Source organism: Symphalangus syndactylus, chromosome 8 (genome assembly GCF_028878055.3).
Source record: "Symphalangus syndactylus isolate Jambi chromosome 8, NHGRI_mSymSyn1-v2.1_pri, whole genome shotgun sequence".
Taxonomy (NCBI): Eukaryota; Metazoa; Chordata; class Mammalia; order Primates; family Hylobatidae; genus Symphalangus; species Symphalangus syndactylus.
In genome coordinates this window covers 127,428,937-127,442,158 of record NC_072430.2, presented here as the reverse complement: position 1 = coordinate 127,442,158, position 13,222 = coordinate 127,428,937, and the positions used below count along the sequence as shown (strand labels likewise).

The 13,222-nt window shown below is 42.5% G+C and overlaps 1 protein-coding gene across 1 annotated transcript in view; it reads left to right on the top strand.

The window, feature by feature from the left end:
- The first annotated feature begins 2,730 nt into the window (after window positions 1-2,730).
- The window catches only part of FARSB (phenylalanyl-tRNA synthetase subunit beta), a 246,874-nt gene continuing 236,382 nt past the window's right edge, over window positions 2,731-13,222 (top strand). Inside the window, exon 1 of the mRNA XM_055290774.2 lies at window positions 2,731-2,881. The gene's annotated coding sequence lies outside the window, so the exon portion shown is untranslated. The remainder of the gene's footprint in view (window positions 2,882-13,222) is intronic.

Here is a 13,222-nt window from a genome sequence, read left to right as displayed (position 1 = left end):
GATGATAATACATATTTCATATGTTCATAAGCACTTCCAGTTGGCAAAGTTGTTTAAAATTAAATTTTCAAGGCTGGGCATGGTGGCTCATGCCTGTAATTCCAGCATTTTAGGAGGCTGAGGCAGGTGGATCACCTGAGGTCAGGAGTTCGAGACCAGCCTGACCAACATGGTGAAACCCCATCTCTACTAAAAATACAGAAACTGGCCTGGTGTGGTGACACATGCCTGTGGTCCCAGATACACGGGAGGCTGAGGCAGGAGAATCGCTTGAGCCCAGGAGGTGGAGGTTGCAGTGAGCTGAGATCGTGCCACTGCACTCCAGCCTGGGCGACAGAGTAAGACTCTGTCTCAAAAAAATAAATAAACTAATTAGTTAAATTAAATTTTTACCCACACCATTTGTGTTAGCTATTAGTTAAGCATGATTCTCTTCAGCTTGCCATCTGCCAACCTCTTTCCTTGGGATCTCTGTTGTTTTTTGTTTGTTTGTCTGTTTGTTTGAGACAGAGTCTCGCTCTGTCGCCCAGGCTGGGGTGCAGTGGCACCATCTCAGCTCACTGCAACTTCTGCCTCCTGGGTTGACGCAATTCTCCCACCTCAGCCTCCTGAGTAGCTGGGATTACAGGCATGCGTCACGAAGCCCGGCTAATTTTTTGTATTTTAGTAGAGACGAGGTTACACTGTGTTGCCCAGGCTAATCTTGAACTCCTGAGCTCAAGTGATGTACCTGCCTCAGCCTCCCAGTGTTGGGATTACAGGTGTGAGCCACCACACGGGCCAAAGATCTCTGTTTTAATGAGCTTTCAGACACCAGACTCTCTGCCTCCCCTAACTTCAAACTGTATCCCTGGCCATTCTCAACCCCTGCTGGTTTCTGCTCCCTCCGGAAGTGGGCTAGCATTTCTGGGTTCCTTTGAAGCAATGTTTTGAAGGATTATTGTGAAACGACAGACTTTTCTATGAAAATCTATGTGGGACACAGTTAATGTTTTAAGTCAAGCTTACACAGCTTGTTGTTTGTGTAAACAGAATTGTTACAACAATGCTTCAGAAAGCATTAATTACTTTATATTTCTTCTTATTAAAAAAATCATGGCTGGATGCGGTGGCTCATGTCTGTAATTTCAACACTTTGGGAGGCTGAGACAGAAGGATCACTTGAGGCCAGGAGTTTGAGATCAGCCTGGGCAGCATGGTGAGAACCCCATCTCTACAAAAAATAAAACATTTTAGCTGGGCATGGTGGCAGCACCTGTAGTCCCAGCTATTCAGGAGGCTGAGGTTGGAGGATCACTTGAGCCCAAGGTCAAGGCTGCAGTGAGCCATGATCATGCCACTGCACTTCCACCTGGGTGACAGAGCAAGGCCCTGCTTGAAAAAAAAAAGAAAAAAGTCAAAAACAGACAAAAGTCACAACCATGTTGACCATTCCTTATTAATTCTTCAAGGTGGTTCTTTCTTCTGGCATATCTGAAAGTGGTTTTAAATATTTACACAGTGATCCTTTTGCTGACTTTTGCAAGGGGCCTAATTGTCTAGGAATTGATAAGATATATTAACCAGGTTTGTGTTTTATGTGTAAGCCAGAGAGGAGAGCTGAAGGAGGCTTCACTCTTTAATCTATTTTAGGATCACATTACCTAGCATGGCATACCAACTATCTCTATCATAAAACATCCCAGCTGTTGAATTGCCTTCAGCCGCACCATAGGACTGTTTAGATTAGAAAATGAAAAAGAATTGCGTGTCCAGTTGAAGTGACAGGGAACAATTTGATGGCAAGTAAATGCCTGTTTATGGAAGGCAGTGCGCTTTCCAATCAGACAAACCTCCTCTGTCCAAAAGTGCTGAGACAAATGTGTGCTTCTAAACAGTGGGTCGATTTTGTTCCTGGAACCAGCCATACAAATGTTACATTTTAAAAACTGCATTACTGGATCTAGGGGAAACTTAGTGCAGGCTTCTCCTTTTAGGAGAGCTGGGCCATACGCTGTCCTAGATTCCCACCCCTTGCCCCTTTATGTTCTACTACGTGTTGAGGGAAAATAACTTCTCCCTCCTTCCCTTTGTTTTTCTTTCAGAGCAAATGAAGTCAAGGGCAGTTCTGGGGGGCTGGGTGGAGACAGGCGGAGTCTGTGCAGTGCAGGAGACTTTCTTTAGTGTTACAAAAGTAGCCCTGAGCTAAATGGTTCTGACAACAAAATTAACTATCCAAACCAGGTGAGACTTATTTTTCCATTCATGACAGAGCAGGTTGGAATTCATTTCAGTTTACTAACCCTCTGTTTATAGTGATTTATTTCAGGGAAATAAAATAATCTTTAACATTTTGACTTTTCCAAGCAGTTTCATAGAAATTTAGGTTATTCTCACGAGTGCTTTTGACTTTTAAAGATTTTTTTCTGTGTATAAACATAATTCGTATTAGAGATCATTGGGAAAAAATTTAGAGAGAATCAAAGAAAATAAAAATTACCTTTACTACTATTCCCATACAGAAATACCTTCCCTCGATCCTTAGATTTACATATTTATCTATTTTGCAATTCATTATCTAATTTATTTAGTTCCTCAGAGTTCCTACATTTTAGCTTCAAAACATCCCTTTGAAGAACGTAGGTCAAGAAGTGTTATATCAATATTGCTGACGAGGAAGCTGATGAAACGTTGTGACATGTCCAGATGTGTCCGGAATTGGTGGGTTCTTGGTCTCACTGACTTCAAGAATGAAGCCATGGACCTTCGCGGTGAGTGTTACAGCTCTTAAGGTGGCACGTCTGGAGTTTGTTCCTTCTGATGTTCGGATGTGTTTGGAGTTTCTTCCTTCTGGTGGGCTCGTGGTCTCGCTGGCTCAGGAGTGAAGCTGCAGACCTTCGCGGTGAGTGTTACAGCTCTTAAGGCGGCGCGTCTGGAGTTCGTTCCTCCCGGTGCGCTCATGGTCTCGCTGGCGTCAGGAGTAAAGCTGCAGACCTTCACGGTGGTGTTAACAGCTCATAAAAGCAGCGTGGACCCAAAAAGTTAGCAGTAGCAAGATTTATTGCAAAGAGCGAGAGAACAAAGCTTCCGCAGTGTGGAACAGAACCCCGGGCGGGTTGCCGCTGCTGTCTCGGGCAGCCTGCTTTTATTCTCTTATCTGGCCCCACCAACTTCCTGCTGATTGTTAGAGCCGAGCGGTCTGTTCTGACAGGGCGCTGATTGGTGCGTTTACCGTCCCTGAGCTAGACATAAAAGTTCTGCATGTCCCAGTCAGATCAGTTCGATACAGAGTATCGACACAAAGGTTCTCCAAGGCCCCACCAGAGCAACTATACACAGAGTGTCGATTGGTGCATTCACAGACCCTGAGCTAGACACAGGGTGCTGATTGGTGTGTCTGCAAACCTTGAGCTAGATACAGAGTGCCGACTGGTGTATTTACAATCCTTGAGCTAGACATAAAGGTTCTCCAAGGCCCCACCAGAGCAGCTAGATACAGAGTGTGGATTGGTGCATTCACAGACCCTGAGCTAGACACAGGGTGCTGATTGGTGTATTTACAATCCCTGAGCTAGACATAAAGGTTCTCCACATCTCCACCAGACTCAAGAGCCCAGCTGGCTTCACCCAGTGGATCCTGCACCGGGGCTGCAGGTGGAGCTGCCTGCCAGTCCCGCCCCGTGCGCTCGCACTCCTCAGCCGTTGCGTGGTCGATGGGACTGGGCGCTGTGGAGCAAGGGGTGGCGCTCGTTGGGGAGGCTCGGGCCGCACAGGAGCCCATGGAGGGGGTGGGAGGCTCAGGCATGGCGGGCTGCAGGTCCCCAGCCCTGCCCCGCGGGAAGGCAGCTAAGGCCCGGTGAGAAATCGAGCGCAGTGCCGGTGGGTCGGCACTGCCGGGGACCCAGTACACCCTCCGCAGCCGCTGGCCCGGGTGCTAAGTGACTCATTGCCCGGGGCCGGCAGGGCCCACCGGCTGCTCCAAGTGCGGGGCCCGCCAAGCCCACGCCCACCCGGAACTACAGTTTGCCGGCAAGCACCGCATGCAGCCCAGGTTCCCGCTCGCGCCTCTCCCTCCACACCTCCCTGCAAGCTGAGGGAGCCGGCTCCCGTCTTGGCTAGCCCAGAAAGGGACTCCTACAGTGCACCGGTGGGCTGAAGGGCTCCCCAAGTGCCGCCAAAGTGGGAGCCCAGGCAGAGGAGGTGCCGAGAGCAAGCGAGGGCTGTGAGGACTGCCAGCATGCTGTCGCCTCTCACAGAGGTCAACAGAAAATCAGCATCGGACCTCAAGCTGGCCCCACTGTGGCCGCCCTGGAACACTGGGAGATGCTCTTCTTTGTAATCAGTTTCCTTGCTCTGTGGCTTCTGCAACCAGTGCTATGTTCCTCAAAGGTGAGGGGGAATTTTCTTTTTTTCTCAATGGTGACAGTATCCGTTACTCCTTGTTAGTCCCAGGTACTATCCTTGCAACTTTACCTACTGGCTAAAATTTCGCGTTGTCCCCAGACCAATCTTCTCTGTGGTCTCTCAGTCATTTGTGGACATGCACAGAGCAGGGAAATATGTGAGCCCACCCCCACCCCTCCCAGCTGAGGTCAAACACGTGTTGGCACTCTATATTAGTACTGTTGTTGCTGTGGTTGCCATTGTCTAATAATAAATGGCACGGCCTCTCAGAGGATACAGCTTATGCAACAGATTGTGAGTTACAGGAATAAGAACTGCTGCTGCAGATGCTAGGAAGCCGTCTCAGAGTTTTCGATGGCCAACACCTTGGCACCCTCCAGAGCGCCTCTGTCCCCCTCTGATTGCAATTACTCACCTGTTCCAAACTCTGACACCTGTTACCGGAGGCTCTCTGTCTCATGCCTGGTTCTCTTGGAAGCATCAGGACAGTCCATGTACAAGTTAGGGCAGGCTTGTTTATGGTTTTACTTTGGGAATGTTTATGTCAGAGTCCTAAGGGCCTGGCCATCAGCCCTGCTTTCATCCATGGTTCCTTTCAGGAGATGTAGGGTAACCCACGCAAGCATGTCTCCTGTCCTGCTTTGACACCCAGGAGTTTCTTAGGTGTGTGTGCAGATTAGACCTCAATGCCTAATAGTATTCTTTGGGAGAAAAATGTTTACCTCTCACGACTTGCTGCTAAGAAAAAATGCAAATAATTTGTGAAGTCCCAGAATTTCAGTACAATAAGCTTAAAGGAATCCAAACATGGATAGATTTGCTTAGTCCTTAAAAAAAACTTAGTTTCAAAGGAACAAACTCACTTGATAAAATATCTAATGAAGGAGGGAGAATATTTAGAGGAAGAGTATTTTTTCTTCAGGAAATACTAAAGCTTATTTTTTTCTGAGAAATTCCAAATGGGACTGGTGACAGGCATCTAACATATAATAAAGTAGTTCAGTTGGTTATAACTGAAAGTTTTTATTTAATGTGGATTGCAGTTTCATAATAAGGACAGTTATGTTGCCAACCAAAATAACCGTAACTAGTAAAAGATAATTAATTTCTTATTAAATTATTCTAGGAAAATAAGAGCAAAATAACTTAGGAATAAACAAATTATATTCATTTTGATACTTCTGTTATGAAAATAATTATTTGTGCTTAAAATATATGTCTTTATTATAACTCTCAGTTCAAAAATACAATATGTAAAAGATGTTAAAAATCAAACACTGTGGAAAACCAAATTATCATAGCTGACAGACTGTAACCACCACTCTGATGAAGCCAAAAAAATGTAGTTCAAACAAGGAACGCATAAGAATTGTCAATAACTATCTATATCAATCTCAACCATAATAAGAAATATGCAAATGAAAACCACATGGAGATGCTCTATTTTTTCCACCCATAGATTAGCAAAAACCTAGGAGTTTGACAACATGCAATGCTGGCAAGGCTGGAGGAAACAGGCTTCTCATACGTGGCTGGTGAAAGTGTAATACAGTGATTTGGCACTATCAAACATAATTACAGTTGTAGCTACTATCTACTCCAAAAATCTCAGTTCTGGGTATGTGTTATGCGTATGTACCAGCACACATAGGAAAACACATATGTTCAAGGTTATTCACTGCACTGTTGCTTGAAAGAGCAATGACTGGGAACAATCCATGTGTCTAATAAGGGAATAGTTGGTCAAACAAACTATAGTACTTCTGTATAATAAAATACTATGCATCTATCAAAAAGAACAAGGGGATAACATGAATGAACTTGGAAAGCATTATGTCGCCTGAAAGAAGCCAGTTACAAAGGAGCACATATTGTGTGATTCCAGTTGCATAAAATGTCCAGAACGGGCAATCTATGGAGTTAGAAGTAGATTGTTGGTTGCCTTGGGCAAACGAATGGGAGTCGGATGGGGAGGCTGGGGAAAGTGATGGTTAAAAGGTACAGGGCTTCTTTTGGAGGCAATAAAAATGCAATAAAATTGATGGTGGTGATGGATGCACAACTCTGTCGATATAGAAAAAGCCACTGAATTGTATACTTCAAATGGTGATGGTGTGGTATATGAATTATATCTCAGTAAAGTTGTTTAAACTAATAAGGGCCAGGTGCGGTGGGTCACGCCTGTAATCCCAAAACTTCGGGAGGCCAAAGTGGGCCAAAATGAATATAATTCGTTTATTCCCACCTGAGGTCAGGAGTTCGAGACAAGCCTGGCCAACATGTTGAATCCCCATCTCTACTAAAAATACAAAAATTAGCCAGGTGTGGTGGTGCATGCCTGTAGTCCCAGCTATTCGAGAGGCTGAGGCAGGAGAATCACTTGAACCCGGGAGGCAGAGGTTGCAGTGAGCCGAGATCACGCCATTGCACTCCAGCCTGGGCAACAGAGCAAGACTCTGTCTCAAAAATAAATAAATAAATAAATAAATAAATAAATAAATAAATAAATAAATAGAATTTTAAAATAAGGATGCTCACTTCATGCTGATATAGAAATGTCTGTAAGATATATTAAATAAAAGAACAAAATGCAGACTAGTCAGGTTATTGTACAATCTTTTGAGTAGAAAAATTGGAAAATAAAAATGTATCATTTTTTCATATACATAAAGAAACATGGGGATGAGGTTATACATGAAACAAATTAAAGTGCTCACTTTGGTGAAGAAGAGTGTAGACAGCCAAAGCATCCATGTATTTGTTATTGTACTTCTTGGCTATCCGTATTAATTTGACATGATTGGCTTAGTCAATGTACATACTGTAGCACTATGTTTCAAACATGGGACAACATTTTAAGTTATCCAGACACATAATGCATCATTTTTCCCAGCCAGATAGCATTATTAAAGTGCCCAGAGAGTTCCTATTTGATCTAATAGAAGTCCTATTTGCACTTGGACTTATCAAAATGGTGGTAAAAGTCACTGTCAGAAATATGAAAAGATACATGCTGGATGAATGATGAACTGGCTTCATTGAGCAGGTGTCCCTGCACTCTAAAGAGTGTCACTCAGCTTCTGTTCTGATTCCTCAGCTTGTGTGCAAGGAACCATCACACTGCGGCAGGGATCCCCGACATCCACAGATTGTCACTCACTTGCCGGCTGATGTGACCAGGAAGGGAAATGATGGCAAATGACCTGTGGACAGATTCACCTTCAGACAGTGCTTTGAAGATGAAGCAGCAGCTGTCAAGTTCTGCTTCATGCCACACTTATGAAAGAAAATTATAATTCACAGATTTCAAAATATTAATACAATCTCAGCTCTTTCAATGGATTCTAATCCATCTCCGCCGTGGAGACAGATCAAAACCTGGCACAGCATACCGTTATGTTGTCTAACAGCTGGTGGGAGGCAGGGAGTTTCCTCAGATTCACCAGCTAGGGAGAGCAATTCCACAGTTAACAGCACAGTTGGTCTGTAACCATGTCCGGGGGTTTCATTTTTTCAGTGTGTTTCTCTAGGGGTTCTGTTGGGTTGTCTGTCTTCAAAAATACTAACTTCAGATGTCAAAGCATGTCATTCCTCTTAGGCCACAAGGCAGTAAATTGTCCAGTTACTCCATTATATTAGGGTTAGAAAAAAACAATTCAAGAGAAACTATGATTAATAAAAATGAGGGAAAATCCTGTTAAATTAGTGGTGAAGAACTCACAGGAAGTGCATCCTTTCGTAAGACAGATTGTTAACAGTAATAACATCCTTTATAAAAAATACATCGTAAGTGCAAGAAAACTAAATATGCTGTATATAAAATCAGCCTTCATATAAAAGTCAGTTGTACCCTGCTTAGCTCCACAAGAGGTGGGGAAGTAGATAGGGGAGATGAAGCCACCTGTAAAATGAAGTCACTGTTGTCATTTTTAATTTATTCATTCTATTTAATCCAAACTGCAGTATACCACAGGGCCTTAAAAAAAAAAAAAACAATTCTTAGATTAAGGAAAATCAGCATTAATTTCTGCACTTATATCATTTATGTTACTTTGTCCAAAACATCTTTCTGCCTATGTTTGCTCCAAATGCCCTTCATCTGAGTTTTGCAAAATAAGTTATGGTGAGATATTTATTCCAGACAAGGTTGACATGGAAATATATTAAATGAAAAAAGAACATTGCAAAAAATCAGTATTCTAATATATATATTACTTTTAAAAGTATGATTTTTATTATGCTTAGAAGAAAACTAGAAGAAAAATATATACCAAACTCTTTTTTGTTTGTTTGTTTGTTTTGTTTTTTGTTTTTGAGACAGAGTCTTGCCCTGTCACCCAGGCTGGAGTGCAGAGGCACGACCTTGGCTCACTGCAACCTCTGCCTCCTGGGTTCAAGTAATTCTCCTGCCTCAGTCGCTCGAGTAGCTGGGACTACAGGCACACACCACCACACCTGGCTAATTTTTGTATTTTTAGTAGAGACAGGGTTTCACCATGTTGGCTAGGCTGGTCTTGAACTCCTGACCTCAAGTGATCCACCCACTTTGGTTCCCAAAGTGCTGGGATTGCAGGCATGAGCCACTGTGCCTGGCCTATATCAAACTCTTAACAGTGATTGGGGAGTAAGAATATTTTAACTTTTTAATTTCACTTATCTGCAATTTTTTATAGTTAGAATAATATTTTTCTGTAGTCTTAAGAAATGATAAAGTCCTTTTATTTTAGAAAACAGATCTAAAAATGGGAGTAAGCGAACTGATAGATACAGACATCCAATAAGTCAGAAGACAGCTGGACTGAATCTTAGGTGTTTCCTCTGCTGTGGGCCATGCTGTGTCCCCTGAAAAATTCATATGCCAAGCTACCTCAGAAGGTGACTATATTTAGGCTGGGCGCAGTAGGTCACGCCTGTAATCTCAGCTACTCGGGAGGCTGAGGCAGGAGAATCGCTTGAACCCAGGAGGCGGATGTTGCAGTGAGCCGAGATTGCGCCACTACACTCCAGCCTGGGCGACAGAGTGAGACTCCTTCTTAAAAAAAAAAAAAAAAGATAATTGATACTTGGTCAATTCTTAAAATAAAAACAAACAAAAAAATTTGAGTGCTTTACTTAGTACTTTGTATTTCAAACAATCAACATTCCATTGGAAATAATTGTTTGACTAGGTAAAATAAAATAGGTTTTATGCAAAGATAATTTTTAAATACCAGTGACCCCAATTTTGTCATCTCAATTAATGTGTTTATTCTATATTAACCATCTAGGGTTCTAGAAAAAATAGATTTTTAAAAAGAAATAACTTTTTATGGCTTAAGTGAAAAATGCTTAAAATTAATTTCGGAGTGGCTGTGATTTTTTAAAATGCAGCAAGAGTGTATGTCTAATTATGTATGTTTGATTCAACCTACAATAATGCCATGTTTTCCTTGACATAGAGTAAGAATTTGCTTGTATTTTATGCATCTAATGGAATCCACTCTGAATTCCTTCTTTCAGGAATCCACTCCTTTAGGTGCATAAAATATAAACAGAAACTGTTACTCTATGTCATGCTCCATTCAGTCATTCTTTCAGGATTCCACGCCATTAGGTGCATAAAATATAAACAGAAACTCTTACTCTATGTCATGCTCCATTCAGTCTTTCATTCAGTCAGCCTCTGTTGAGTTTCTACTCAACACTTGGCCCTGAGGACGTAGTAGTGAGCAAAATTCTTCCAGTGTTCTCTGCCCTCTGAACTGTAGATTCTTTGTTCCGACTCCTTGTTCTGAAACTGGTAGAGACAAGGACCTGGAATCTCCTTCCTCCATATGCCCAGCCACCCAATGGGGGATAGGAAGGCCAGTGAGGGAATCCCTGCTTGGGCTTCCAGGGGCCAAGTGCTGCTTGTGGAAGAAGCTCTGCATTGGGGAGAGGGGGGTCCTCAGTACTTTGGAACTGACTAGCCACTTAATTCCCATTCACTTGAGTGCATGTAGGAAGCCCAAGGAGCAGTTTTGAAGGGTACAGGTACCAAAACCCTACACTGACATCCACACGACCATCTTCTCTCTTTCTCTCTCTCTCTCTGAGATAGAGTCTTGCTCTGTTGCTCAGGCTGGAGTGCAGTGGCATGATCACAACTCACTGCAGCCTCAATCTCCTGGGCTCCAGAGATCCCACCTCAGCCTCCCAAGTAGCTGGGACTACAGGTGCACACCATCACGACTGACTGATTTTTGTATTTTTTGTAGAGATGGGGTTGTGCCATGTTGCCCAGGCTGCACTAATAACTTTAATGGTGTTTACCATCACTCCTGCTAAATCGATGGCTTTAAGACTGTTTCTTATAGTCCCTTGTCTTCCCCTGAAGAGTTTATGTAGCACACATCTTCCACAGAGCAAGGATACAATGAATGTTTGTCTGTATGTCTTGCCTTCTTTCAGGAAGAGAACAGTCACGCATCATGATCAGCTGAGTATGTGAGTTAAGCAGCAGAATCATGAAGATATTCCAGTCCTACTGGAGTTGACTGCCTGTGTGTAGAGTTGCACTTTACCCCTCCACTCCTTTTCCATCACCTCCCCTTCCTATCCACAGCTCTCATCATGAAAACAGTGCAGAGGTGAATTTCCAGATTGGACGCTTCCAAGCCAGCTTACCTGTACCCTTACAGATGTGCCAGTTAGGAAACTGTTTCGTGTTTCTCCTTAAACAAACTCCTTAATCCTTCCTTGAGCAATGAAAACAACTGATTTCTCTTAGTCAGCACAATAAAAACCTTCAGAAAGTAATTACAAAATTGCGTGTAGGTAACAACCTATAAGAAATGTCCTCTTTGTGTTAAGAATGCAATCTCTTTGGTATAGTGATATGATCTCCAAAATTACATTTGCAACATCAAGCAATGAAACAAAGGAGCATCTTAATAAATTAATCCTAAAATAACTTCGTTATAGCAGAATGTTATCTGAATTTGGAAATGGGAAATCTTGAAATATATGGCAGAAAAGAATTTGTCTATGAACAGCAATTTGCCAGCAATGTCAGGAGGGAACTAAACTCAAAGACATGTTGTCAATGTGCACAGTGTCCATGTCTAGAACTTGGTAAAATGACTCCCTTTAAGGTACTGGCTACAACTGAATGTGAACCTAGAATGAATGCCAGTAGGTTTCATTAGGTCATGGGGCCCATCCTGCCTGACATCCAAATCTCACCTCACACTGAGGTTCCTGGGATTGGGATTGAGGCCAGAAACAATTGTGCATCTCTAAGAGATTCCCACTGTACAACCAAGTGGCTTCCTGCCGAAGTATTCTCCAATCCAGTGGTGGGTCAGTTCTGAAAGGAGCTGACTTGTCATGTTAAGGGGAATGCTGGTTCAAAGAGCTACACCTGGGCTGCACCCCCACCTTCAGAGCTGCAGACACCTGGGCCACACCTACACCTTTACAGCTGCATACTTATCTCAAAGCTCCCCATAACCCAGGAAAAGAAAGCAGAGGTAGCTAAAAGACTGGATCACCTGTCAACACAGTTGGGTCATCTCTCAGTGCATCAACTAAAGGGTATTCTCTGGGCAGTGTATAAGCTTGGATTTTAGAATACCAATCCACTGCATTCTTTAAATATTGTCTAGAAAATTGGAAAAATGAGACTGGGTGCGGTGGCTCATGCTTATAATCCCAGCACTTTGGGAGGCCGAGGAGGGTGGATCACTTAAGATCAGGAGTTTCAGATTAGCTTGGCTAATATGGTGAAACCTTGTCTCTACCAAAAATACAAAAATTAGCCGGGTGTGGTGGCACATGCCTGTTGTCCCAGCTACTTGGGAGGATGAGGCAGAAGAATCCCTTGAACCTGGAAGACAGAGGTTACAGTGAGCTAAGATTACGCCACTGCACTCCAGCCTGGGTGACAGAGCGAGACTCTGTCTCAAAAAAAGAAAAAGAAAAAGAAAATTAGAATAATAAAAAAGAAAAGGAGGAATTATTTTTCTGAGTGCCACTCAGAAATAGGAAGTTGATTGTGTTTTGTCACTGGAGTTAAAATAAGTCATTAATCATCCTCTTCCCCTGTCTTTTAAGAATCATCATTACGGTCATGTGTCACTTAATGAGGATACATTCTGAGAAATGTGTCATTAGGCAATTTCGTTGTTATTTGAATGTCATAGATGTACTCATACAAACCTAGATAGTATAGCCTACTACACACTTAGGCTGTATAGTACAGCCTGTTACTCCTAGGCTATAAATCCTATATATAACATGTGACTGTACTGAATACCATGGGCAATTAAAACACAATGGTAAGCACTTGTGTATCTAAACTGAAAATGTACAGTAAAAATACAATATAAAATTTTTTTAAATGGCACATCTATTTAGGGCGGCTCCATTATAATCTTACGGGACCACATTGTATATATATGAGGTTCATCTTTGAGCAAAACATCATGATTTGACACATGATTTACTTTAAAGCAAATAAATGACTGATATAGTAATAGGCAGAAAGTTGGTCATTGAATGGCTAGAGCTTTTTCTAAAAAAAAAAAAAAAAAAAATACAAGGCCAAGAACTGGCTTTTGAATTTTTCAAATACTTTCTTTCAAAAACAATAATAGGGCAATTCTTTGCCAAAGGCAGACGGCATCAAGTTCAAAAGGAATAAAGACTTAATGGCTATGCCCCCTAGAGTCAAAGAAGATAAGCTGCAGGAAAGATTATTTTGGGGGAGGAGGAAGTTTGGGGGAAAGATAGTGACCCTTTTACATTTATTATGGTAGCATTATCTTGAGCAAATAAATGTCATCTGCATTTATTTGCTGAGGGTTCAGAGACCCTGGCA